The 24,150-nt window shown below is 50.1% G+C and overlaps 1 protein-coding gene across 6 annotated transcripts in view; it reads left to right on the forward strand.

The window, feature by feature from the left end:
- Positions 1–24,150, forward strand: part of LOC134944764 (sodium channel protein type 2 subunit alpha-like) — a 419,840-nt gene that overhangs the window by 258,703 nt on the left and 136,987 nt on the right. The window lies entirely within an intron of this gene.

Consider the following 24,150-nt stretch of genomic DNA (forward strand, 5'->3'; position numbering starts at 1 on the left):
AGTGATTACAGGGATACAAACCTTATACCCCTTTTACACTAAGCTTTTGACCCTGGTTATTGCCGGATTAATCCGGGTCATGGCTCGGTGTAAATGGGTTTACCCGGGTCCTGTGACCCAGGTATCCAACTTGGCTAGCTTGCATGGTTGGTCCCGGGAAGGACCCATGTCGAGGTGCAGTGTAAACGGGTAAGCCAGGTCAAAATGTGTTACTCTAAACTTCATACCCAAAGAAGTATGCAGTGACTGTGCCTTTTATGAGAGATAACTCACTAAACTTACTACAGCAATGCAAATTCCGCTGTTCCCTACTCTTTATAATATGTATCTGGAAGTTTCACAGTTGAGCATGTCTATTTATGCAAGTTTTTAAATAATTTCTCTGACGTCCTAGTGGATGCTGGGAACTCCGTAAGGACCATGGGGAATAGACGGGCTCCGAAGGAGACTGGGCACTCTAAAAGAAAGATTAGGTACTATCTGGTGTGCACTGGCTCCTCCCTCTATGCCCCTCCTCCAGACCTCAGTTAGAATCTGTGCCCGGCCAGAGCTGGGTGCTCCTAGTGGGCTCTACTGAGCTTGCTAGAAAGAAAGTATTTGTTAGGTTTTTTATTTTCAGTGAGATCTGCTGGCAACAGACTCACTGCTACGAGGGACTGAGGGGAGAGAAGCAAACCTACCTGCTTGCAGCTAGCTTGTGCTTCTAAGGCTACTGGACACCATTAGCTCCAGAGGGATCAAACACAGGGCCCGACCTCGATCGTCCGTTCCCGGAGCCGCGCCGACGTCCCCGTTGCAGAGCCAGAAGACAGAAGAAGCGACGAAATCGGCGGCTGAAGACTCCTGTCTTCATTAAGGTAGCACACAGCACTGCAGCTGTGCGCCATTGCTCCCACAGCACACCACACACTCCGGTCACTGTTGGGTGCAGGGCGCAGGGGGATGGGGGGGGGGGGGGGCGCCCTGGGCAGCAATTAGATTACCTTTTGGCACAAAATGCACATATTACATTTTATAAAACTGTATATGTGCAAAAAACCCCGCCATTAATATTATAAAAAATGCGGGAGAAGCCCGCCGCTGAGGGGGCGGGGCCTTCTTCCTCAGCACACCAGCGCCATTTTATCTTCACAGCTCCGCTGGAAGGATGCTCCCCAGGCTCTCCCCTGCAGTATCCATTACAACAAGGGTAAAAAAGAGAGGGGGGGCACATAAATTTAGGCGCAATTGTGATAATAAGCAGCTACTGGGGAAAATCACTCTTTTTAGTGTAAATCCCTGTGTTATATAGCGCTGTGGTGTGTGCTGGCATACTCTCTCTCTGTCTCCCCAAAGGACTTTGTGTTGGGTCCTGTCCTCAGTCAGAGCATTCCCTGTGTGTGTGCGGTGTGTCGGTACGGCTGTGTCGACATGTTTGATGAGGAGGGTTACGTGGAGGCGGAGCAGGAGCCGATATGTGTGGTGTCGCCCCCGACGGGGCCGACACCGGAGTGGATGGATATGTGGAAGGTATTAGCCGACAGTGTCAACTCCTTACATAAAAGGTTTGATGACGCAGCAGCCTTGGGACAGCAGGGATCTCAGCCTGCGCCTGCCCAGGCGTCTCAGAGGCCATCAGGGGCTCATAAACGCCCGCTAGCTCAGATGGCAGACACAGATGTCGACACGGAGTCTGACTCCAGTGTAGATGAGGATGAGACAAATGTACAGTCCACAAGGGCCATCCGATGCATGATTACTGCAATGAAAAATGTATTGCACATTTCTGACATTAACCCGGTTACCGCCAAAAAGGGTATTATGTTTGGGGAGAAAAAGCAACCAGTGACTTTTCCCCCATCTGATGAGTTAAATGAATTGTGTGAAGAAGCGTGGTGTTCCCCTGATAAGAAACTAGTGATTTCTAAGAGGTTACTGATGGCGTACCCTTTCCCGGCAACGGATAGGCTACGTTGGGAAACATCCCCTAGGGTGGACAAGGCGCTCACACGCTTATCAAAAAAGGTGGCACTGCCATCTCAGGGGACGGCCGCCCTAAAGGAGCCTGCAGATAGAAAGCAGGAGGCTATCCTGAAGTCTGTGTATACACACTCAGGTACTATACTGAGACCTGCTATTGCTTCAGCATGGATGTGTAGTGCTGCAGCAGCATGGTCTGATACCCTGTCAGACAATATTGATACCCTCGACAGGGATACTATTTTGCTAACCATAGAGCATATAAAGGACGTCGTCTTATATATGAGGGATGCACAGATTGACATTTGCCGGCTGGCATCTAGAATTAATGCAATGTCCATTTCTGCCAGGAGAGTATTATGGACTCGGCAGTGGACAGGTGATGCTGATTCTAAAAGGCACCCTTCTAAAAGGGTGAGGAATTGTTTGGGGACGGTCTCTCGGACCTCGTATCCACAGCAACAGCTGGGAAGTCGACTTTTTTACCTCAGGTCCCCTCACAGCCTAAGAAAGCACCGTATTATCAAGTACAGTCCTTTCGGCCTCAGAAAGGCAAGCGGGTCAGAGGCGCATCCTTTCTGCCCAGAGGCAGGGGTAGAGGAAAAAAGCTGCATCAGGCAGCCAGTTCCCAGGAACAAAAATCCTCCCCTGCTTCCGCTAAGTCCACCGCATGACGCTGGGGCTCCACAGGTGGAGCCAGGTGCGGTGGGGGCGCGTCTCCGGAACTTCAGCAACCAGTGGGTTCGCTCACAGGTGGATCTCTGGGTTGTACAAGTTGTATCTCAGGGATACAAGCTGGAGTTCGAGGCGACTCCCCCTCGCCGTTACCTCAAATCAGCCTTGCCAGCTGCTCCCAGGGAAAGGGAGGTAGTACTGGCGGCTATTCACAAGCTGTACCTCCAGCAGGTGATAATCAAGGTTCCCCTCCTTCAACAGGTACGGGGTTACTATTCTACAATGTTTGTGGTACCGAAACAAGACGGTTCGGTGAGACCCATTCTAAATTTAAAATCCTTGAACACTTATATAAGGAAGTTCAAGTTCAAAATGGAATCGCTCAGGGCGGTTATTGCAAGCCTGGAAGAGGGGGATTTTATGGTGTCGCTGGACATCAAGGATGCTTACCTGCATGTCCCCATTTACCCTCCTCACCAGGAGTACCTCAGGTTTGTGGTACAGGACTGTCATTACCAATTCCAGACGTTGCCGTTTGGTCTGTCCACGGCACCGAGAGTATTTACCAAGGTAATGTCCGAAATGATGATACTTCTTCGGAAGAAGGGAGTTATAATTATCCCGTACTTGGACGATCTCTTTATAAAGGCGAGGTCCAAGGAGCAGTTGTTAGTCAGCGTAGCACTATCTCGGGAAGTGTTGCAACAGCACGGGTGGATTCTGAATATCCCGAAGTCGCAGCTGATTCCTGCGACGCGTCTGCTGTTCTTGGGCATGCTTCTGGACACAGAACAGAAGATGGTGTTTCTCCCCGGGGAGAAGGCCCAGGAATTGTCATCTCTGGTCAGGTACCTCCTGAAACCAAAACAGGTGTCGGTGCATAAGTGCACGCGGGTCCTGGGAAAGATGGTGGCTTCTTACGAAGCAATTCCCTTCGGCAGATTCCATGCAAGGATCTTTCAGTGGGATCTGTTAGACAAATGGTCCGGATCGCATCTTCAGATGCATCGGTTGATCACCCTGTCCCCGAGGGCCAGGGTGTCTCTGCTGTGGTGGCTGCAGAGTGCTCATCTTCTCGAGGGCCGCAGATTCGGCATACAGGACTGGGTCCTGGTGACCACGGATGCAAGCCTCCGAGGATGGGGGGCAGTCACTCAGGGAAGGAACTTCCAAGGACAGTGGTCAAGTCAGGAGACTTCCCTACACATAAATATACTGGAACTAAGGGCCATTTACAACGCCCTGAGTCAAGCAGAGCCCCTGCTTCAAAACCAACCGGTGCTGATTGAGTCAGACAACATCACGGCGGTCGCCCATGTAAACCGCCAGAGCGGCACAAGAAGCAGGATGGCTATGGCAGAAGCCACAAGGATTCTTCGATGGGCGGAAAATCACGTCCTAGCACTGTCAGCAGTGTTCATTCCGGGAGTGGACAACTGGGAAGCAGACTTCCTCAGCAGGCACGACCTCCACCCGGGAGAGTGGGGACTTCATCCAGAAGTCTTCACGCTGATTGTGAACCGTTGGGAACGGCCACAGGTGGACACGATGGCGTCCCGCCTCAACAAAAAGCTAAAAAGATATTGCGCCAGGTCAAGGGACCCTCAGGCAATAGCTGTGGACGCCCTAGTGACACCGTGGGTGTACCAGTCGGTTTATGTGTTCCCTCCTCTTCCTCTCATACCCAAGGTACTGAGGATAATAAGAAAGAGAGGAGTAAGAACTATACTCATCGTTCCGGATTGGCCAAGACGAACTTGGTACCCAGAACTACAAGAAATGATCTCAGAGGACCCATGGCCTCTGCCTCTCCAACAGGACCTGCTACAGCAGGGGCCCTGTCTGTTCCAAGACTTACCGCGGCTGCGTTTGACGGCATGGCGGTTGAATGCCGGATCCTATCGGAAAAGGGCATTCCAGATGAAGTGATTCCTACGCTGATAAAAGCTAGGAAGGATGTGACAGCAAAACATTATCACCGCATATGGCGGAAATATGTTGCTTGGTGTGAGGCCAGGAAGGCCCCAACAGAGGAATTCCAGCTGGGTCGATTTCTGCACTTCCTACAGTCAGGGGTGACTATGGGCCTAAAATTGGGGTCCATAAAGGTCCAGATTTTGGCCCTGTCTATTTTCTTTCAAAAAGGACTGGCTTCTCTGCCTGAAGTTCAGACGTTTGTTAAGGGAGTGCTGCATATTCAGCCCCCTTTTGTGCCTCCAGTGGCACCTTGGGATCTCAACGTTGTGTTGGATTTCCTGAAATCACATTGGTTTGAGCCACTTAAGACCGTGGAGTTAAAGTATCTCACGTGGAAGGTGGTCATGCTGTTGGCCTTGGCCTCGGCTAGGCGTGTGTCAGAATTGGCGGCTTTGTCATGTAAAAGCCCATATCTGATTTTCCATATGGATAGGGCAGAATTGAGGACTCGTCCCCAATTTCTCCCAAAGGTGGTATCAGCGTTTCATTTGAACCAACCTATTGTGGTGCCTGCGGCTACTCGGGACTTGGAGGATTCCAAGTTGCTGGACGTAGTCCGGGCCCTGAAAATTTGTTTCCAGGACGGCTAGAGTCCGAAAAACTGACTCGCTGTTTATCCTGCATGCACCCATCAAGCTGGGTGCTCCTGCTTCAAAGCAGACTATTGCTCGCTGGATCTGTAGCACGATTCAGCTGGCACATTCTGCGGCTGGACTGCCGCATCCTAAATCAGTAAAGGCCCATTCAACAAGGAAGGTGGGCTCTTCTTGGGCAGCTGCCCGAGGGGTCTCGGCTTTACAGCTTTGCCGAGCTGCTACTTGGTCGGGTTCAAACACTTTTGCAAAATTCTACAAGTTTGACACCCTGGCTGAGGAGGACCTTGAGTTTGCTCATTCGGTGCTGCAGAGTCATCCGCACTCTCCCGCCCGTTTGGGAGCTTTGGTATAATCCCCATGGTCCTTACGGAGTTCCCAGCATCCACTAGGACGTCAGAGAAAATAAGAATTTACTCACCGGTAATTCTATTTCTCGTAGTCCATAGTGGATGCTGGGTATAGTTATCACGAGTTGTACGGTGTGATTGGTGTGGCTGGTATGAGTCTTACCCTGGATTCCAAATCCTTTCCTTGTAATGTCAGCTCTTCCGGGCACAGTTTCCTTAACTGAGGTCTGGTGGAGGGGCATAGAGGGAGGAGCCAGTGCACACCAGATAGTACCTAATCTTTCTTTTAGAGTGCCCAGTCTCCTTCGGAGCCCGTCTATTCCCCATGGTCCTTACGGAGTTCCCAGCATCCACTACGGACTACGAGAAATAGAATTACCGGTGAGTAAATTCTTATTTTTTTAAGCAATCTTGATTGCGTCTTTTAGGCGATGTTAAATGTTGGATAGTTGTATGAGATCTAAGTGGATTACTACTTTATCATCTGAGCCAAGTGAAAATAAAATCCCCTAAGCTTCATTAGCACATTTTCCGAACAGTTTTAATGCTGCTGTATAATAAGCTAATTACTGTCTCTCTCTTGTAGAATAGAGCAGGGTATACCAAACACTGCCTTAGTCATAATCCAATTTTCTTTTCTATTCCTGGATGTAAAATAAAGTTAGCTTTTTCTTTATATTTTTATAACTTTTATGATGGCCATCTCTTTAAACGAAAAAATCTAAATATGTTGTGAGTATTAATAGATCAGTAAACCTAATTACCAGGTAGCATTGTTTAAAAGGAGATTAAGATGACAGCCCACAGACCTACTGTATATGTACGGTTAACAAGATCAGGACTGGCTATATTGGGGATAAAGGTTTGATTGTGGAATTGTAAGCACAATGCATATCTCTCAGCAAATCCATTTTTAAGAATCGGGACCCTGCATGTGCCAAAGGTGCCTGAGAAGGGGGCATGGCCTTGCGGCACATCCATTGATTTTTTTACTCTGAGGGGCAGGCCCAGTGGTAAAACCAGTAAGTAGACAAGTGCAATAAACAGTGCAGGAGATAATGAGTGCATGGTTTAAAGTGTTTGCAGGGTCTTGTGTAAGGTATAGTTTTATTTTCGATATGTTTTTCTAGATGCATGTAACATGATTTAAGACAGATGGAATGTGGGGAACAAAAAACCGTTCAGAGTCAAGGATGACACCTAGGCAGCGAGCTTGCGTGGTAGGGTTGATTGTTGAGTTATCAACAGTGATAATGATAACTGGTTGGTAACTACTATTGGCCGGTGGAAATATTATTAATTTTGTTTTGTAAATATTAAATTTGAGATGACAAGATGACATCCAAGATGAAATAGCAGAAAGGCAATCAGTGACATGGACTAATGCAGATGGTGACAAATCTGGGGAGGATCAGTAGATTTGAGTATCATCTGCGTAATGATGATACTGAAATCCAAAAGAGCTGATTAGTTTGCCAAGAAATGTGGTACAGAATGACAAAAACAGAGGACCTAAGACATAGCTTTGTAGTACTCCAACTGATAGAGGTAGCAAAGAGGATGTGGATTCAGAGAAGCGAACACTGAAAAAGTGATTAGATAGGAGGGATGAGACTTAAGAAAGGGCTGTGTCCTGAAGACCTAGGGATTGTAGTGTTTGTATCAGAAGAAAGTGGTCAATAATGTCAAAAGCAGCAGAGGGATCTAGAATAAGTAGTAAGAAATGGACTATAGACTTAGCAGTGGGATGCGGTCAAGATCCCGCCAGACGGAATCCCGGCGATTGGATTACCAACACCAGGATCCCGACCGGCACAATCCCAACATATTCTCCATCTGTGGGTGTTCACGACACCCATAGAGGGAGAATAAATTAGTGTGCCGAGCGCAGCGAGCCTGCAAGGGCCTGCGTTGTGCTCGCCCCCTGTCGGGATTGTGCCGGTCGGGATCCCGGTGTCGGTATTCCGACCACCGGGATTCAGTCCGGCGGCAATACGTACTGATCCCTTAGCAGTGACCAGGTCATTCACTACTTTAGTCAGTGCTGTCTCAGTGGAGTGTTGGGAACGAAAGCCTGACTGAAGTGGGTCCAATAAGAGTTAAGAAAGTGTGTGAGGTGAGTGTAGGCAATTTTCCCAAGTAGCTTGGAGGGACATGGGTGTTGAGAGATTGGACGGTAGTTTGAGAGAGAGCTTTAGGGTACATACACACTAGGCGATATCGCGTACGATCCATCTGATACCGCCCGATGCAGAAAAATATCGTCTAGTGTGTACAGAAGATATATTTCACGATGTGTACTCTGGTGAGTCATCTGCGACGTCATCTGTCAGACCTGCATGCAGGTCCAATGGGTGGTATCGCAGACGAGGGCCATGCAGCATGTCCCTCCCACCCCCGCCGGCGTTCACTGCAATTGACATCAGCAAGTGTGCCTGCAGTTACCCATGTCGGGTCCCGTCACAGATGGCATTGCATAATTTGCAATATTGTTCTAGTGCGTACGCACCCTTAGACCTACTGCCCTCCTAGTCAGAGGCAGGTTGGACCAGGTGGCAGGGTGGGATACTTTTAAGCATTTGGTGCCACAGCCAGGAGGAAGGCAGATGATACTCCCCAGCCACAATAAGAGTGGCCAGCCATCATTGCCTGTCTCCTAATCACTAGCTATGTTGTTACATTCTCCACTCCACTGTCCGTTGCCAGCAGTGTTGATTGGTGGTTGGTGCTTGCTATCCACCATTCACAGTTGCGGTAGTATCTAAACACTGATTGGCTAATCAGGGAAAAAGCACACTCACACAGAGAGCTGCAATGCTGACAGAGACTGAAAACTGAAGTGAGTCTTCAGTGTAGGCACTGTAGCTGATACTGTCACTGATGCTGTGTTATTAGCCACCATGGGCATACTGTGCCATTAGCCATGATGGGCATACGGTCATTAATCACTATAGGCATACTGTGGCATTACCTAGCATGGATATACTGCGTCATTAGCCTCCAGTGGCATACTATCATTAACCACTACTGGCATACTGTGGCATTAGCTACCATAGGTATACTATCAGTGAGGAAGCTCATCAATATATATAGCTTGTGATTTACGCTAGTCCCTGTATTCACCACAATGCTAGCTAAACATATGATTTATTCACATTTGTTATTAAAATGATGTGTATATTTAATTGTGCTTCCTTGTGTATTTATTATTTAACGCAAGTCAATAAACTGTAGTCCACATATCCTCCGGGTTATGGAAACTTGGCATTCCCTTCATGACTTTGGTAATCAGAAGCTGTATTCGTGGTGTTGTTAGGGATATGGGCACCCATGAGGCTGAGGCACAGCAGCACTGAGGGAGAGTGAGTAGCTGTATTGGGCTGCCCCATAGATCTAAGGTCTCATTTTAAATGATTTTTATTGGGTGATTGGGAAAAGGTTATCAGGTGTGGGTGTTTAGTTCTGGGACATTATTTTTATTGGCAGATTGAGAGAGTCATCAGTCTTAGGGAATAGTTCTGTGACATTATTGTAATTGAGGGATGGGGGACATTATCAGGTTTTGGGGTATCAGTTTTAATACATTAATATATTGGGAGCTGTCAGGTCAGGTGGGCAGTTCTGGGAAATTATTTTCATTAAGGCTGGGATGTCAGTTCTGAAAGTCATAACAATTAAGGAATGATGGGGGACATCAGCGCTGGAGTATGTTTGCAATTGAGGGAGGGGGCATTGTCAGGTTTAGGTATAATTATAATTGAGAGAAGAGGGAGGCTCTCAGATCATGGGTCTGATTGTTAATGTAAGAAAACCATTGGGAAATCTAATTTATTTTTTCTTTTACCAATATAAAGTGGTCTCTATTTTGCTGAAATTTGTGGTCTATATTGTCAAAGTCAAGTTGTCAAGCAACCAAGGTATCTGCAAAAGAAAAGATTATTGTGGCCGTAGAGTAAGTGAGCACACACACAATTATGGTTTTCCAACAATCCTCCAAGTGATCCCTCCAGACAAGTCAGTCTAGGGTACCTGTATTAACACATAAGCATATATAAGAACCTGGTTATTGAGACTTCCGATCCCCAAGTCTTACCCAGAAACAGACTGAAGCTGGGCACAGGAGGACAGAAAAGCTTTGTTCAGAGCAGACAATAATCCTACTCACCACGTGGTTTTGTGATTTTGTTGTCCATCGCCCACCAAACATGGTGTCTGTCATTGGTCAAGAGCTGGTGATCTTGGTGGAAGCCTCCAAATTGTCAAAGTCAAGTTGTCAGTAACCAGAGAGTAAGTGAACACACAAACAATTATGGTGTTCCAGCAAAACTCTGTCATTTTTAGGCATACTGTACATGGGGTTTATATACCTTCTTTATTGCTTATGATATCATATTCAGAGCATGTGTAAATTTTGTCAAGAGTGTAATCCCATACACACTGTGAGATTTTCTTGTATTAGCAGCAGGGGGCAGGATTGCCTAAATTATTAATAAGCAAATAACTTCTATTTTCTAGACTTTTCTGTAGGAATGTGCAGATAGTAACATTCCAATGAATCCATTTGCTACATTTTGTATATATCTTTGCACCTGCAAACAATAGGCACATAGAACTCTTTGGTGAGAATGTGTGAAAATATGTAGTACATTCCTAGCTTAGCATGTCAGCATACATTTGAACAAAACATTATTCTGAGTTTAACATATCAGTATGTAGCAGATTGTTTTACTTTTTAACTAAATGTATGTCTTAATGTCAAGTAGGTAATATTCTTGTTTGCTTTTACATGTATAGTTGGACTTACGTGCTTTAATCATACTTATTATAATTTGTCTTCGTTTGTAACCAGTGACAGCGTTTAGTTTTGTATGTTGATTGTAGATAGTTTTGTTTATAAGAGAGGGAGAGTACCTCAATCTGGGCGTAATGATGGTTAGAATTGGGCACATGTGCTCCACTTTTTACAGAAAAATGTGTCCATACTGTATGCAGAGTTTAGACATCTTGCAGTGCGCCCGTCCCCTATCTGTATGATATGTTTGCTACCAGTCATCATCATCTTCATCATCAGTGTCCATCATCTTACACGTAATGCAGAAGGTGCACCTGGAAACAGAAGTATTTACACTTATGACATCTGGCAGCCTACTGCTCATATTGTCCTTGGCAGCGGAGATGAGGCGGCCTTTCTTTTAGGATTATTCAGATGACTGACATTGCTACAGATGGTCGCGATTGTGATTCGATGCCACGTCTTCATATGCATCACTCAGATCTGCAATACTAGTAGTGGGCGTCTTTTGCCTTCAGGCGCCTTCTGCAGCATTAGTATATTCTAGCATATATCCCTAATCAGGCCCTGTACCCTCTATTTATATTGCAAGTAGAGATTTATATTATAGGGCCTTATTCAGACCTGATTGCAACAGCAACATTTTTCTCTAATGGCCAAAATCATGTGGGGCAGATATAACATGTGCAGAGAGAGTTAGATTTGGGTGGGCTGTGTTCAAACTGAAATCCAAATTGCAGTGTAAAAATAAAGCAGTCAGTATTTACCCTGCACAGAAACAGTATAACCCACCCAAATCTAACTCCCTCTGCACATGTACATCTGCCCCACCTGCACTATACATGGGCCCAATTCAGAGTTGATTGCAGCGGCAAATTTGTTAGCAGCTGGGCAATACCATGTGCCCTGCGGGGGGGGAGAAATAACATGTGCAAAGAAAGTTAGATGTTGCAGTGTAAAAATAAAGCAGCCAGTATTTGCCCTGCACAGAAACAAAATAACCCACCCAAATCTAACTCTCTCTGCAAATGTTATATCTGCCCCCCCCCCCCCCCCCCCCCCCGGTGCACATGTGGGTAAGTCTGAGTTGATCGCAGCAGGAATTTTGTTAGCAGTTGTGCAAAACCATGTGCACTGCAGGGGAGGCAGATATAACATGTGCAGAGAGAATTAGATTTGGGTGGGTTATTTTGTTTCTGTGCAGGGTAAATACTGGCTGCTTTATTTTTACACTGCAATTTAGATTGCAGATTGAACACACCACACCCAAATCTAACTCTCTCTGCACATGTTATATATTCCTCCCCTGCAGTGCACATGGGCCCTCATTCCGAGTTGTTCGCTCGGTATTTTTCATCGCATCGCAGTGAAAATCCGCTTAGTACGCATGCGCAATGTTCGCACTGCGACTGCGCCAAGTAACTTTACTATGATGAAAGTATTTTTACTCACGGCTTTTTCTTCGCTCCGGCGATCGTAATGTGATTGACAGGAAATGGGTGTTACTGGGCGGAAACACGGCGTTTCAGGGGCGTGTGGCTGAAAACGCTACCGTTTCCGGAAAAAACGCAGGAGTGGCCGGGGAAACGGTGGGAGTGCCTGGGCGAACGCTGGGTGTGTTTGTGACGTCAACCAGGAACGACAAGCACTGAAATGATCGCACAGGCAGAGTAAGTCTGGAGCTACTCTGAAACTGCTAAGTAGTTAGTAATCGCAATATTGCGAATACATCGGTCGCAATTTTAAGAAGCTAAGATTCACTCCCAGTAGGCGGCGGCTTAGCGTGTGTAACTCTGCTAAATTCGCCTTGCGACCGATCAACTCGGAATGAGGGCCATGGTTTTGCCCAACTGCTAACAAAATTCCTGCTGCGATCAACTCAGAATTACCCCCATGGTTTTGTCCAACTGCTAACAAATGTGCTGCTGCGATCAACTCTGAAGTACCCCCATAGTTTTGGTGGGGTGCATCCAAACTGAAATCTAAATTGCAGTGTAAAAATAAAGTTGTCCAGCATTTGTGGGCTGCTGCAATCAACTCTAAATTACCCCCATGATTTTGCCCATTGGAGAAAGATTTTGCTGCTGCAATCAGGCCCTTAGTTTCAGCATGCTAGAAATTTTTTATCGGTCTGCTGATAGTAAAAAAAAAACATTTATTCTTCTGCTCAGATTAGCTGCTTCCATATTTGTTTTTATTTTTATTATTTTTGAATAGACACATGCTTATCCAAATATATTCTAATTTTAGTTTTTACAGCTGCAACATTTAAAAAAAAGCAAACAATAACGTGACTGTCCTGCATAAAGTGGTACATACTGTTTTGGAAATTGATTAAAAAAATAAATTTCTGGAAGGGCAGAACAGAAATAGAAAGAGAACAATCAGCAGTTTCCTGTAGTTACATCTTTTAGGCAGCAGCTATTTCTGCCACACTCCTGAAACAACTTACAGGTGTTGATTAGGAGTGAGCTAGCGATCCTCGCTGAAAGTGTGTGCACGTGCCTTATTTGCAGTGGCCTCAAGATTGCAGATTTGGGAACATACAGTATATAACATATATAAGATCTCATTATTCTCAAAATAACCCAATTATCGGTTGTTTACAGTATGTCACCTTGGGTATATTTCCTCCTTTTCCATGATTACATACAATTAACCTTTTAACTTATCAGAAGTATATCTGCATTACAAAAAACATTAATGTTGTAAAATCAACCACAATGTACAGTAGATACCAATGATAATCATTTACATTTTTGAGATGTATTTAAAATAAAAAACAAAATTATTGGAGGGCTTTTATCTTCAGTGTACCTCAAGAGATTAATAAGGTTATACCCAGGTGGGTATAGACGTTGGTGACGCCACAGTTTTCCAATAACCTACAAACCGTGTAGCCATAACATTACGGGTTAATGTATAGACTGGTTGTAGCTAAAAAAAAGTTTCCACAATAATGGGGGTAATTCCAAGTTGATCGCAGCAGGATTTTTGTTAGCAATTGGGCAAAACCATGTGCACTGCAGGGGAGGCAGATGTAACATGTGCAGAGAGAGTTAGATTTCGGTGCGGTGTGTTCAATTTGCAATCTAATTTGCAGTGTAAAAATAAAGCAGCCAGTATTTACCCTGCACAGAAATAAAATAACCCACCCAAATCTAACTCTCTCTGCACATGTTATATCTGCCTCCCCCCCTGCAGTGCACATGGGCCCTCATTCCGAGTTGTTCGCTCGGTATTTTTCATCGCATCGCAATGAAAATCCGCTTAGTACGCATGCGCAATGTTCGCACTGCGACTGCGCCAAGTAACTTTGCTATGTAGAAAGTAATTTTACTCACGGCTTTCTCATCGCTCCGGCGATCGTAATGTGATTGACAGGAAATGGGTGTTACTGGGCGGAAACACGGCGTTTCAGGGGCGTGTGGCTGAAAACGCTACCGTTTCCGGAAAAAACGCAGGAGTGGCCGGAGAAACGGTGGGAGTGCCTGGGCGAACGCTGGGTGTGTTTGTGACGTCAACCAGGAACGACAAGCACTGAACTGATCGCACAGGCAGAGTAAGTCTGAAGCTACTCTGAAACTGCTAAGTAGTTAGTAATCGCAATATTGCGAATACATCGGTCGCAATTTTAAGAAGCTAAGATTCACTCCCAGTAGGCGGCGGCTTAGCGTGTGTAACTCTGCTAAATTCGCCTTGCGACCGATCAACTCGGAATGAGGGCCATGGTTTTGCCCAATTGCTATGAAAAATCCTGCTGCGATCAACTTGGAATTACCCCCAATGTTTTCTCATTTCCTACTCCTATCTTCCCCTCTCAAATATGACCAGTTACCTTTGCTCTGGGAAAGATAAGCAAGCAGAGCAATTAAAATTTAGGAATCCAGGTGCATTTTAGGTTTCTCTATTTTATAAGTTTAAATTTGTCTGGTATAACCAATGATGTAAAGAAAGATGATGTTTAAAACACTCAAGGGACTAGATTTACTGTTGTTTTTTCAAAGCCGCCAATTACCATTTATTTCTGTTGCCGCTTCGTCAAACTGCTGAACAGTAAATATGTTCTTTCTATCTGTGTCACTTATTGATAAGGGTGGTGGATTTTTGTTCTGTTGCTCTGGCAATGTCTCTTCTTATTCCTACTGCCTATTTTACATTAAAGTGAACTGCTGATATCACTAGTGTGTGGCACGTACTGATGGTGAACTGTGTGAACTGACAAGTATTAGGGTGGGGAAAGATACAGGCAAACAGAGGTAAAGAAGCAGATATATGGGTGATACAAGAGGCAGACAACATCTGCTACAGATGCATTTCAGACAATTGCAGCATTACAAATGCGCAGGGGAGATGGTATCAGGATCCCGGCCCCTAGGATGCTGGCGGTCAGAATACCGACAGTGGCATCCTGATGCACAGGATCCCAACACCTGTGAAGTAAATATCCTAACCCTCCCCTCCCGTGCATCCTAACCCTCCCCAGTGCTGCTTAAGCACTCCTGCCCACAGCCTAATATAAACCATCCCACCCACGCAGCCTAACCCTAACCCTCCCCAGTGCTGCCTAAGCACTCCTGCCCACAGCCTAATACCTAACCATCCCACCCACGCAGCCTAACCCTAATCCTCCCCAGTGCTGCCTAAGCACTCCTGCCCACAGCCTAATACCTAACCATCCCAGCCACGCAGCCTAACCCTAACCCTCCCCAGTGCTGCCTAAGCACTCCTGCCCACAGCCTAATACCTAACCATCCCACCCACGCAGCCTAACCCTAACCCTCCCCAGTACTGCCTAAGCACTCCTGCCCACAGCCTAATACCTAACCATCCCACCCACGCAGCCTAACCCTCCCCAGTGCTGCCTAAGCACTCCTGCCCACAGCCTAATACCTAACCATCCCACCCACGCAGCCTAACCCTCCCCAGTGCTGCCTAAGTACTCCTGCCCAGAGCCTAATACCTAACCATTCCACTCACGCAGTCTAATCCTCCCCAGTGCTGCCTAAGCACTCCTGCCCACAGCCTAATATAAACCATCCCACCCACGCAGCCTAACCCTAACCCTCCCCAGTGCTGCCTAAGCACTCCTGCCCACAGCCTAATATAAACCATCCCACCCACGCAGCCTAACCCTAACCCTCCCCAGTGCTGCCTAAGCACTCCTGCCCACAGCCTAATATAAACCATCCCACCCACGCAGCCTAACCCTAACCCTCCCCAGTGCTGCCTAAGCACTCCTGCCCACAGCCTAATACCTAACCATCCCAGCCACGCAGCCTAAGCCTAACCCTCCCCAGTGCTGCCTAAGCACTCCTGCCCACAGCCTATTACCTAACCATCCCACCCACACAGCCTAACCCTAACCCTCCCCAGTACTGCCTAAGCACTCCTGCCCACAGCCTAATACCTAACCATCCCACCCACGCAGCCTAACCCTCCCCAGTGCTGCCTAAGCACTCCTGCCCAGAGCCTAATACCTAACCATTCCACTCACGCAGTCTAATCCTCCCCAGTGCTGCCTAAGCACTCCTGCCCACAGCCTAATACCTAACCATTCCACTCACGCAGTCTAATCCTCCCCAGTGCTGCCTAAGCACTCCTGCCCACAGCCTAATACCTAACCATCCCAGCCACGCAGCCTAACCCTAACCCTCCCCAGTACTGCCTAAGCACTCCTGCCCACAGCCTAATACCTAACCATCCCACCCACGCAGCCTAACCCTCCCCAGTGCTGCCTAAGCACTCCTGCCCAGAGCCTAATACCTAACCATTCCACTCACGCAGTCTAATCCTCCCCAGTGCTGCCTAAGCACTCCTGCCCACAGCCTAATACCTAACCATTCCACTCACGCAGTCTAATCCTCCCCAGTGCTGCCTAAGCACTCCTGCCCACAGCCTAATACCTAACCATCCCAGCCACGCAGCCTAACCCTAACCCTCCCCAGTACTGCCTAAGCACTCCTGCCCACAGCCTAATACCTAACCATCCCACCCACGCAGCCTAACCCTCCCCAGTGCTGCCTAAGCACTCCTGCCCAGAGCCTAATACCTAACCATTCCACTCACACAGTCTAATCCTCCCCAGTGCTGCCTAAGCACTCCTGCCCAGAGCCTAATACCTAACCATCCCAGCCACGCAGCCTAACCCTAACCCTCCCCAGTACTGCCTAAGCACTCCTGCCCACAGCCTAATACCTAACCATCCCACCCACGCGGCCTAACCCTCCCCAGTGCTGCCTAAGCACTACTGCCCAGAGCCTAATACCTAACCATTCCACTCACACAGTCTAATCCTCCCCAATGCTGCCTAAGCACTCCTGCCCACAGCCTAAAACCTAACCATTCCACTCACGCAGTCTAATCCTCCCCAGTGCTGCCTAAGCACTCCTGCCCACAGCCTAATACCTAACCATCCCAGCCACGCAGCCTAACCCTAACCCTCCCCAGTACTGCCTAAGCACTCCTGCCCACAGCCTAATACCTAACCATCCCACCCACGCAGCCTAACCCTCCCCAGTGCTGCCTAAGCACTCCTGCCCAGAGCCTAATACCTAACCATTCCACTCTCGCAGTCTAATCCTCCCCAGTGCTGCCTAAGCACTCCTGCCCACAGCCTAATACCTAACCATCCCACCCACGCAGCCTAACCCTCCCCAGTGCTGCCTAAGCACTCCTGCCCAGAGCCTAATACCTAACCATTCCACTCACGCAGTCTAATCCTCCCCAGTGCTGCCTAAGCACTCCTGCCCACAGCCTAATACCTAACCATTCCACTCACACAGTCTAATCCTCCCCAGTGCTGCCTAAGCACTCCTGCCCACAGCCTAATACCTAACCATCCCTGCCACGCAGCCTAACCCTAACCCTCCCCAGTGCTGCCTAGGCATTCCTGCCCTCAGCCTAATACCTAACCATCCCACCCACGCAGCCTAACCCTCCCCAGTGCTGCCTAAGCACTCCTGCCCAGAGCCTAATACCTAACCATTCCACTCACGCAGCCTAACCCTCCCCAGTGCTGCCTAAGCACTCCTGCCCAGAGCCTAATACCTAACCATTCCACTCACGCAGTCTAATCCTCCCCAGTGCTGCCTAAGCACTCCTGCCCACAGCCTAATACCTAACCATCCCACCCATGCACCCTACCCCTAACCCTCCCCAGTGCTGCCTAGGCACTCCTGCCCTCAGCCTAATACCTAACCATCCCACCCACGCAGCCTAACCCTCCCCAGTGCTGCCTAAGCACTCCTGCCCAGAGCCTAATACCTAACCATTCCACTCACGCAGTCTAATCCTCCCCAGTGCTGCCTAAGCACTCCTGCCCAGAGCCTAATACCTAACCATTCCACTCACGCAGTCTAATCCTCCCCAGTGCTGCCTAAGCACTCCTGCCCACAGCCTAATACCTAACCATCCCACCCATGCACCCTACCCCTAACCCTCCCCAGTGCTGCCTAGGCACTCCTGCCCTCAGCCTAATACCTAACCATCCCACCCACACAGCCTAACCCTCCCCAGTGCTGCCTAAGCACTCCTGCCCACAGCCTAATACCTAACCATCCCACCCACGCAGCCTAACCCTCCCCAGTGCTGCCTAAGCACTCCTGCCCACAGCCTAATACCTAACCATTCCACTCACGCAGTCTAATCCTCCCCAGTGCTGCCTAAGCACTCCTGCCCACAGCCTAATACCTAACCATTCCACTCACGCAGTCTAATCCTCCCCAGTGCTGCCTAAGCACTCCTGCCCACAGCCTAATACCTAACCATCCCACCCATGCACCCTACCCCTACCCCTAACCCTCCCCAGTGCTGCCTAGGCACTCCTGCCCTCAGCCTAATACCTAACCATCCCACCCACGCAGCCTAACCCTCCCCAGTGCTGCCTAAGCACTCCTGCCCAGAGCCTAATACCTAACCATTCCACTCATGCAGTCTAATCCTCCCCAGTGCTGCCTAAGCACTCCTGCCCACAGCCTAATACCTAACCATCCCACCCATGCACCCTACCCCTAACCCTCCCCAGTGCTGCCTAGGCACTCCTGCCCTCAGCCTAATACCTAACCATCCCACCCACGCAGCCTAACCCTCCCCAGTGCTGCCTAAGCACTCCTGCCCAGAGCCTAATACCTAACCATTCCACTCACGCAGTCTAATCCTCCCCAGTGCTGCCTAAGCACTCCTGCCCACAGCCTAATACCTAACCATCCCACCCATGCACCCTACCCCTAACCCTCCCCAGTGCTGCCTAGGCACTCCTGCCCTCAGCCTAATACCTAACCATCCCACCCACGCAGCCTAACCCTCCCCAGTGCTGCCTAAGCACTCCTGCCCACAGCCTAATACCTAACCATCCCACCCACGCAGCCTAACCCTCCCCAGTGCTGCCTAAGCACTCCTGCCCACAGCCTAATACCTAACCATTCCACTCACGCAGTCTAATCCTCCCCAGTGCTGCCTAAGCACTCCTGCCCACAGCCTAATACCTAACCATTCCACTCACGCAGTCTAATCCTCCCCAGTGCTGCCTAAGCACTCCTGCCCACAGCCTAATTCCTAACCATCCCACCCATGCACCCTACCCCTAACCCTCCCCAGTGCTGCCTAGGCACTCCTGCCCTCAGCCTAATACCTAACCATCCCACCCACGCAGCCTAACCCTCCCCAGTGCTGCCTAAGCACTCCTGCCCACAGCCAAATACCTAACCATCCCACCCACGCAGCCTAACCCTCCCCAGTGCTGCCTAAGCACTCCTGCCCACAGCCTAATACCTAACCATTCCACTCACGCAGTCTAATCCTCCCCAGTGCTGCCTAAGCACTCCTGCCCACAGCCTAATACCTAACCATTCCACTCACGCAGTCTAATCCTCCCCAGTGCTGTCTAAGCACTCCTGCCCACAGCCTAATACCTAACCATCCCACCCATGCACCCTACCCCTAACCCTCCCCAGTGCTGCCTAGGCACTCCAGCCCTCAGCCTAATACCTAACCATCCCACCCACGCAGCCTAACCCTCCCCAGTGCTGCCTAAGCACTCCTGCCCAGAGCCTAATACCTAACCATTCCACTCACGCAGTCTAATCCTCCCCAGTGCTGCCTAAGCACTCCTGCCCACAGCCTAATACCTAACCATTCCACTCACGCAGTCTAATCCTCCCCAGTGCTGCCTAAGCACTCCTGCCCACAGCCTAATACCTAACCATCCCAGCCACGCAGCCTAACCCTAACCCTCCCCAGTGCTGCCTAAGCACTCCTGCCCAGAGCCTAATACCTAACCATTCCACTCACACAGTCTAATCCTCCCCAGTGCTGCCTAAACACTCCTGCCCACAGCCTAATACCTAACCATCCCAGCCACGCAGCCTAACCCTAACCCTCCCCAGTACTGCCTAAGCACTCCTGCCCACAGCCTAATACCTAACCATCCCACCCACGCGGCCTAACCCTCCCCAGTGCTGCCTAAGCACTACTGCCCAGAGCCTAATACCTAACCATTCCACTCACACAGTCTAATCCTCCCCAATGCTGCCTAAGCACTCCTGCCCACAGCCTAATACCTAACCATTCCACTCACGCAGTCTAATCCTCCCCAGTGCTGCCTAAGCACTCCTGCCCACAGCCTAATACCTAACCATCCCAGCCACGCAGCCTAACCCTAACCCTCCCCAGTACTGCCTAAGCACTCCTGCCCACAGCCTAATACCTAACCATCCCACCCACGCAGCCTAACCCTCCCCAGTGCTGCCTAAGCACTCCTGCCCAGAGCCTAATACCTAACCATTCCACTCTCGCAGTCTAATCCTCCCCAGTGCTGCCTAAGCACTCCTGCCCAGAGCCTAATACCTAACCATCCCACCCACGCAGCCTAACCCTCCCCAGTGCTGCCTAAGCACTCCTGCCCAGAGCCTAATACCTAACCATTCCACTCACGCAGTCTAATCCTCCCCTGTGCTGCCTAAGCACTCCTGCCCACAGCCTAATACCTAACCATTCCACTCACACAGTCTAATCCTCCCCAGTGCTGCCTAAGCACTCCTGCCCACAGCCTAATACCTAACCATCCCTGCCACGCAGCCTAACCCTAACCCTCCCCAGTGCTGCCTAGGCATTCCTGCCCTCAGCCTAATACCTAACCATCCCACCCACGCAGCCTAACCCTCCCCAGTGCTGCCTAAGCACTCCTGCCCAGAGCCTAATACCTAACCATTCCACTCACGCAGTCTAATCCTCCCCAGTGCTGCCAAAGCACTCCTGCCCAGAGCCTAATACCTAACCATTCCACTCACGCAGTCTATTCCTCCCCAGTGCTGCCTAAGCACTCCTGCCCACAGCCTAATACCTAACCATTCCACTCACGCAGTCTAATCCTCCCCAGTGCTGCCTAAGCACTCCTGCCCACAGCCTAATACCTAACCATCCCACCCATGCACCCTACCCCTAACCCTCCCCAGTGCTGCCTAGGCACTCCTGCCCTCAGCCTAATACCTAACCATTCCACCCACGCAGCCTAACCCTCCCCAGTGCTGCCTAAGCACTCCTGCCCACAGCCTAATACCTAACCATCCCACCCACGCAGCCTAACCCTCCCCAGTGCTGCCTAAGCACTCCTGCCCACAGCCTAATACCTAACCATTCCACTCACGCAGTCTAATCCTCCCCAGTGCTGCCTAAGCACTCCTGCCCACAGCCTAATACCTAACCATTCCACTCACGCAGTCTAATCCTCCCCAGTGCTGCCTAAGCACTCCTGCCCACAGCCTAATACCTAACCATCCCACCCATGCACCCTACCTCTAACCCTCCCCAGTGCTGCCTAGGCACTCCTGCCCTCAGCCTAATACCTAACCATCCCACCCACGCAGCCTAACCCTCCCCAGTGCTGCCTAAGCACTCCTGCCCAGAGCCTAATACCTAACCATTCCACTCACGCAGTCTAATCCTCCCCAGTGCTGCCTAAGCACTCCTGCCCACAGCCTAATACCTAACCATTCCACTCACGCAGTCTAATCCTCCCCAGTGCTGCCTAAGCACTCCTGCCCACAGCCTAATACCTAACCATCCCAGCCACGCAGCCTAACCCTAACCCTCCCCAGTACTGCCTAAGCACTCCTGCCCACAGCCTAATACCTAACCATCCCACCCACGCAGCCTAACCCTCCCCAGTGCTGCCTAAGCACTCCTGCCCAGAGCCTAATACCTAACCATTCCACTCACACAGTCTAATCCTCCCCAGTGCTGCCTAAGCACTCCTGCCCACAGCCTAATACCTAACCATCCCAGCCACGCAGCCTAACCCTAACCCTCCCCAGTACTGCCTAAGCACTCCTGCCCACAGCCTAATACCTAACCATCCCACCCACGCGGCCTAACCCTCCCCAGTGCTGCCTAAGCACTACTGCCCAGAGCCTAATACCTAACCATTCCACTCACACAGTCTAATCCTCCCCAATGCTGCCTAAGCACTCCTGCCCACAGCCTAATACCTAACCATTCCACTCACGCAGTCTAATCCTCCCCAGTGCTGCCTAAGCACTCCTGCCCACAGCCTAATACCTAACCATCCCCGCCACGCAGCCTAACCCTAACCCTCCCCAGTGCTGCCTAGGCATTCCTGCCCTCAGCCTAATACCTAACCATCCCACCCACGCAGCCTAACCCTCCCCAGTGCTGCCTAAGCACTCCTGCCCAGAGCCTAATACCTAACCATTCCACTCACGCAGTCTAATCCTCCCCAGTGCTGCCTAAGCACTCCTGCCCAGAGCCTAATACCTAACCATTCCACTCACGCAGTCTATTCCTCCCCAGTGCTGCCTAAGCACTCCTGCCCAGAGCCTAATACCTAACCATTCCACTCACGCAGTCTAATCCTCCCCAGTGCTGCCTAAGCACTCCTGCCCAGAGCCTAATACCTAACCATTCCACTCACGCAGTCTAATCCTCCCCAGTGCTGCCTAAGCACTCCTGCCCAGAGCCTAATACCTAACCATTCCACTCACGCAGTCTATTCCTCCCCAGTGCTGCCTAAGCACTCCTGCCCAGAGCCTAATACCTAACCATTCCACTCACGCAGTCTTATCCTCCCCAGTGCTGCCTAAGCACTCCTGCCCACAGCCTAATACCTAACCATCCCACCCATGCACCCTACCCCTAACCCTCCCCAGTGCTGCCTAGGCACTCCTGCCCTCAGCCTAATACCTAACCATCCCACCCACGCAGCCTAACCCTCCCCAGTGCTGCCTAAGCACTCCTGCCCACAGCCTAATACCTAACCATCCCACCCACGCAGCCTAACCCTCCCCAGTGCTGCCTAAGCACTCCTGCCCACAGCCTAATACCTAACCATTCCACTCACGCAGTCTAATCCTCCCCAGTGCTGCCTAAGCACTCCTGCCCACAGCCTAATACCTAACCATTCCACTCACGCAGTCTAATCCTCCCCAGTGCTGCCTAAGCACTCCTGCCCACAGCCTAATACCTAACCATCCCACCCATGCACCCTACCCCTAACCCTCCCCAGTGCTGCCTAGGCACTCCTGCCCTCAGCCTAATACCTAACCATCCCACCCACGCAGCCTAACCCTCCCCAGTGCTGCCTAAGCACTCCTGCCCAGAGCCTAATACCTAACCATTCCACTCACGCAGTCTAATCCTCCCCAGTGCTGCCTAAGCACTCCTGCCCACAGCCTAATACCTAACCATCCCACCCATGCACCCTACCCCTAACCCTCCCCAGTGCTGCCTAGGCACTCCTGCCCTCAGCCTAATACCTAACCATCCCACCCACGCAGCCTAACCCTCCCCAGTGCTGCCTAAGCACTCCTGCCCAGAGCCTAATACCTAACCATTCCACTCACGCAGTCTAATCCTCCCCAGTGCTGCCTAAGCACTCCTGCCCACAGCCTAATACCTAACCATCCCACCCATGCACCCTACCCCTAACCCTCCCCAGTGCTGCCTAGGCACTCCTGCCCTCAGCCTAATACCTAACCATCCCACCCACGCAGCCTAACCCTCCCCAGTGCTGCCTAAGCACTCCTGCCCAGAGCCTAATACCTAACCATTCCACTCACGCAGTCTAATCCCTCCCAGTGCTGCCTAAGCACTCCTGCCCACAGCCTAATACCTAACCATCCCACCCATGCACCCTACCCCTAACCCTCCCCAGTGCTGCCTAGGCACTCCTGCCCTCAGCCTAATACCTAACCATCCCACCCACGCAGCCTAACCCTCCCCAGTGCTGCCTAAGCACTCCTGCCCACAGCCTAATACCTAACCATTCCACTCACGCAGTCTAATCCTCCCCAGTGCTGCCTAAGCACTCCTGCCCACAGCCTAATACCTAACCATTCCACTCACGCAGTCTAATCCTCCCCAGTGCTGCCTAAGCACTCCTGCCCACAGCCTAATACCTAACCATCCCACCCATGCACCCTACCCCTAACCCTCCCCAGTGCTGCCTAGGCACTCCTGCCCTCAGCCTAATACCTAACCATCCCACCCACGCAGCCTAACCCTCCCCAGTGCTGCCTAAGCACTCCTGCCCACAGCCTAATACCTAACCATCCCACCCACGCAGCCTAACCCTCCCCAGTGCTGCCTAAGCACTCCTGCCCACAGCCTAATACCTAACCATTCCACTCACGCAGTCTAATCCTCCCCAGTGCTGCCTAAGCACTCCTGCCCACAGCCTAATACCTAACCATTCCACTCACGCAGTCTAATCCTCCCCAGTGCTGCCTAAGCACTCCTGCCCACAGCCTAATACCTAACCATCCCACCCATGCACCCTACCCCTAACCCT

Source organism: Pseudophryne corroboree, chromosome 7, assembly GCF_028390025.1.
Source record: "Pseudophryne corroboree isolate aPseCor3 chromosome 7, aPseCor3.hap2, whole genome shotgun sequence".
NCBI classification, from domain to species: domain Eukaryota; kingdom Metazoa; phylum Chordata; class Amphibia; order Anura; family Myobatrachidae; genus Pseudophryne; species Pseudophryne corroboree.